The 5,152-nt window shown below is 49.4% G+C and overlaps 1 protein-coding gene across 1 annotated transcript in view; it reads right to left on the reverse strand.

Annotated features, from left to right (window-relative positions):
- Nucleotides 1-189, reverse strand: part of RPS14 (ribosomal protein S14) — a 6,178-nt gene extending 5,989 nt beyond the window's left edge. The window contains exon 1 of the mRNA XM_006150895.3: nt 80-189. The gene's annotated coding sequence lies outside the window, so the exon portion shown is untranslated. The remainder of the gene's footprint in view (nt 1-79) is intronic.
- Between the last annotated feature and the right edge of the window lie 4,963 nt (nt 190-5,152).

A 5,152-nucleotide genomic window follows, 5' to 3' on the forward strand; every position in this document is an offset into this window, starting at 1 on the left:
CCCCAGTCCCGCGCCACGAGCCCCGCCGAGACCCCCGGGTTCAGGATGCCGCCCGATGGTCCGCGCCCGGGCCTCCTACCTGCGCGTCGGTTCCAGACTCGGCCGCCGGAAAGAGAGAGTAGGAGAGGGCGGGACAACGGGTCACTTCCGTGTCCCGGAAGTGTATCTCTGAGGTCACGGGGTGAGGCCGGTTCCCGGAAGACATCCTCTACAGCGTTTCCCGAGAGATTAAGACTCGCGGTCGGGAAAGTGGTTTACTCTGGAGAACGAGAAAGGAGGCAAGGGGCTGCGTGTCACTGAGAGCAGGGTTGCTTACGTGACTATACAAAGCGGCTATACCTATTGGGTGAAGTGGGCCTGTGTTCCAAGATGGCGACGGCAGCGGCTAGACGGACTTCCGCCACCCTGACCGTGGATCTGGCAGCTTAGACGCGGCACTGCCCCTCGTGGTGCGGAAGGGGAACAACAGCAATAAAATCGCGGTAGTGACATTAACGTGTTGTTGTGGCGGCCAAAATGAGAACAAAGTATTCAATATTTAGATTTAAGCTTGGGCGAAGTGATTTTTATGCGTTTCTCCACTTAATAATTTAATTATTAAATTTATTTATTTATTTTTAAAATGATCATTATTCTTCCATTTTGATCAGAGAGAGAGAGACAGAGAAAAAGGGAGAGTGAGAAAGCAAGCCGCTTGGTCCTGGACTTGAACCGTAGTAAGCCATGTGGGAGTCCAGCACCTCAACCACAATGCCTCTTGCTGGCCCCCAATATGTACAGTTTAAATTACTCCTCTGCAGGTAAGGGCTGTTAATTGAGATCACCAACTTGTGGCCAATTTGGAAATTCTTACTTCAAAGCCCATGTTTGTTTGGTTTTTGTTTTCGTTTTTAGAAATTTTTGCTGTAGGGCATGTGCCCTTGCCAAAGAGACAGAGAAACCGCTAGAAATCACCCCCCACCCAAGGATGGATGGCAACACCACAATCCCTTCTCCTCCATTTTCCTCTCAGGACCTTGGGCATGCAGGCACATGCGCCTGGCGTGAGTTTGAAACCATTGGTCTGGGACTCCAACCACGGTCGACCATGTTGGAGTCCAGCGACCTTACCGTTCTGCCATCTGCTGGTCCTGCCCATGTATTTAATGACTATTTCCTTATATTCCTCTAATAAGAATATTAGAGAATCTTGAAGAATTGGAATAATATGTAGATGGAGATGCTGAAAAGGCCTTATTACATAACATACAATCTTATATAAATGAAATTGTGTGTGCGTATTTAATTTAGCTATAGGGCACATGCACTAGCCAGAGGAAGAGAGAGAAAGTGAAAAAACCCCCCCCCCGGGGGGGGGAGGATGGCCATGCCATAATCCCTTCTCCATTTTCTTCTTGGGATTTTGGGCATGCCTGCACATATGCCTGGCATGTTTCTTCAAACCACTGGATCCAGGATTTGAACCACATGACCAGCCACAGGGGGGGAAATCCAGCCACCTAACTACCATGCTGTGAGCTGGCCCTGAATCGTATTCGTAACATTTTTCAGTCAACGTTGCTGTGCATATCTTTCCATAACAACTGGTAGATAACCTACAGCTTTTTTTTCCCAAACAAATATTTAAAATTTGAATATAAAAAGTGTTTACTATAGTCATTAAAGAGCTTTTTGTTTTTGTTTTTGTTTGTTTGTTTTGAGAGGTTTTTGCTATAGGGCACATGTGCTCGCCAGAAAGACAGACAGAGACAGAGAGACAGAATGTGAGAAATCACCCCCGGAGGGCATGGCCGCACCGCAATCCCTTCTCCATTCTCATCTCGGGATCTTAGGCACGGGCACGCACACGAGTTTAAGCCACCAGGTCCAGGAATCAAACCTCAATCAACTACGTGGGAGTCCAGCAACATAGCCATTTTGCCAACTGCTGGTCCTGAAGAGTGTATGTTTTAAAAACTCTCCTTTTGTCACCTCTGTCCCCAGCAACTCAATCCTCTTCCTTATGAGCAACCAAAAATACCCACATTGCATCATTTTTAACAAATAATACTCTTTTGTCTAGCTATGCCATTGTTCGTTCAACCAGTTCTCTATTAATGAACATTTAGGTTATTTCCAGAGTTTGAAATTGTAAACAAAACTGTCAGGAACACACTTGTGCTATTCTTTCCTCAGGGTAAACTGCTGGAAGTAAAAAAAAAAAAGTATTTAAATTTTGATATATGTTGCTAAGTTGCCCTCCAGAAAGTTTATATAAATTCCACTTTTTTTTCCTATAGGGTGTGTGCATTCATCAGACAGAGACAAAGGGAAAATTAAAAAATCACCCCCCCTCAGGAGATAGCCGTGCCTCAATTCCTTCTCCTCCATTCTCCTCTCAGGATTGTGGGCACACACGCACATGCTCTGGCATGATTTCTAAGCTTCTGGGTCCAAGATTTGAACTGTGGAGTCAGCTATGTGAAACCTAGTGCCTTAACCTCCATGCTGCCTGCTGGCCCTACGTTTCATTCCACATCACCTACTCTCCAAGAAGGTGCTTGGAGAGTTCGAGGAATTAAAAAATGGGCAGACCTGAGTCTGAGGCGTTTATCGCATATCCAAGTGGAGACGCTGGAGAGGTGGTTGGGTGTTTGTGAGAGCCAAGAGTGGGGGAATTCCAGCTGGAGGAGGGCAGGCCATTAGCTCCTGTCTCTGCTCCCCCACTCCACCCTCGTCCAGGCACTGGCAGCACCCCTAGCACAGGGGTGTGTTTGCCATCACCCCTCCTGGCTCATCCATCTATTGGTGAACACCGTCTCTGTCGTGGCTACTCAGGCTCGTCAGTGAGCCAGACAGACAATGGTCCCTACCCTCTTAAAAGGTGCATTCTGGAAGGAAGTTCAAAATAACACCGAAGTAAATCATCCTTCCTTCTTTCTTTCTGCCACAAGGTGTATACTCGCGTGAGGGAGAGACATGGAAAGCATCGGCGATGAGACCTGTCATCCCTCCATCTCTCAGGATACTGTGTTGCCGCCAGGGTTGGGATTAGAACTGCAGGCAGCCATGTGGAGTCCGGCTTCCCTGTGTACAGTGCTTAACTGCTGTGCTATGGGGCTGGCCCAGGCGTATACTATGAAGACAGAAGGTCAGCAGCAGCATGGAGAGGAGAGAACGCTGGGTAAGTAGAGGCTGTTGGAGGTCCGAAGGAAGGCAGCAGGCCGGTGGAATCAGAGAGGTTGGCGCTTCCCTGAGGGGAGGGTGGAGCCGAGGCATGAGGGGCAGGGAGCAAGGCTTGCCAGTGTCTAAGGGAAGATGGCACAGGCAGAGGCACAGCTTGTGCAGAGGCCCGAGGGTGGAAGCACCACTGGCGTACCAGGAACAGCAGGCAGGCTGGTGTGCTGGAATGGAGTGAGCGAGGGGGAGGGCGTGCTATCAGGAGCTGAGGTGAGGCAAGGTAATGGGGCAGGGTTCTTAAGAGTCACACAGGTCACTGTAAAGACTTAGGCTTTGGGGCCAGCAGGTGGCATAGAGGCTAAAGTGCTGGATGCCCCCATGGCTGACAGTGGTTCAAGTCTTGGACCCAGGGGCTTGAATCTCCTGCCAGGTACCTGTGCATGCATGCCCAAAATCCTAAGAGGAGAATGAGGAAGGGATTGCAGCATGGCCATCCCCTCTGGGAGGTGATTTCTCACTTTCTGACTCAGTCTCTCTAGCAAGTGTATGCACCTTATAGCAAAAATATCTCAAAAAAAAAAAAAACGAAGAAAGAAAGACAGAGATTTAGGCTTCTGTGTGTGGCAGTTACGGGGGTGAGAAAGCATGGCGTATGGGGGTGAGGACTTGCACCGCATGGCCAGGCATGTGGGATCCAGCTGTCTGGCCCACCTAGTCACAGAGCCAGCCCCGGTTGTATTTTGTAAATAGCTCCAAGGGATTTCGCACGAGATCAGACATTGGGCGTGGAGAAAGAAGGTCAGAGATGATTCCAGCAGTTATGGCCAGAGTCATGGCAGAACCAAAGGACAGCTGGGGTAGGAAAGGCTGAGGGTGGAGCAGGTGTGCAGGGGAAGACTAGGTGTCAGAAATTGTTGGGACAGAGGACTCTGGGACTGAGCTGAGGATCTGGGCTGGACGGTGCATTTGAGAATTGTATAGGTGGTATTTAAAGTCACAAGACTGACCATCACGGGACTGAGCGCAGATAGAGAAGTGGTCTAGAGACTGGGTGTAGAGAGCTCAGGGGTGAGAGGAGGTGGCCAAGGAGAATGAAGCAATGAACAGTGACATGGGAGGACAACCAGAGGGGACACATGCAGGAAGTCAAGTGGGGAAACAGAACTGAGAGGGACAGGCCGCTGCCCCCGTGCACTGAGAGGGCAGGCAAGGTGAGGGCTGAGAATGACCACTGGCCGTAGCCCCATGCAGGGCACTGGGGTCCTGGACAAGAGCCGTTCCAGTCGTGGAGGGGGTGCAAGAGCTTAAATGGAGTGTATTGAAGGGAGCCAGAGGGAGGTGTAGACAGCTCTTCAGTTATGCTGCAAAGGTGTGCAAAGGGGCAGATGAAGATTGGAAATCAAGAAGTTCCTTATTGTTTCTTTTATTTTTATTATTATTTTTTTGTGTGAGTGCTAGAGGGCATGTGAGCTTGCCAGAGAGAGAGACAGGGGAGGGGAGAGAGCACCCCCAAGGGGGTGTGGTCATGCTATAATCCCTTCTCCTCCATTTCTCCTGTCAGGATTATGGACATGTGTGCACATGCACCAGACTTTTTTTTCTTTTTTCAGTTTTGCCAAAGGGAGCGTCTGCCCTCCAGAGAGAGTCAGGGAGAGGGAAAATGAGAAATCACTCCCCATGAGGCATAGTTATGCCACAATCCCTTCTCTTCCATTTCTCCCCCTTTGGAGATTTGGGGCGTGGACCCACACATATCCAGTGTTAAGTCAGCAGGTTTGGAACTGGAATGACACAGTCAGCCATGTGGGATGCAGCCGCCTTAACCCCCACACCTCCAGTTGCCCCCCAGCATGTTTTTAAGCCAGTGGGGCAAGATTCGAAAGTCAGCCATGTAGGATCCAGTTCCCTTAACCAGTAGGCTATGAGATCAGCCTTCTTTGCTTTTTTTCTTAAAGTTTACTTCTTTGTTTCTTCTTTGAGAGAGAGAGAACAC

This window comes from Tupaia chinensis, unplaced genomic scaffold (assembly GCF_000334495.1).
Source record: "Tupaia chinensis unplaced genomic scaffold, TupChi_1.0 Scaffold000303_1, whole genome shotgun sequence".
NCBI lineage: Eukaryota > Metazoa > Chordata > Mammalia > Scandentia > Tupaiidae > Tupaia > Tupaia belangeri.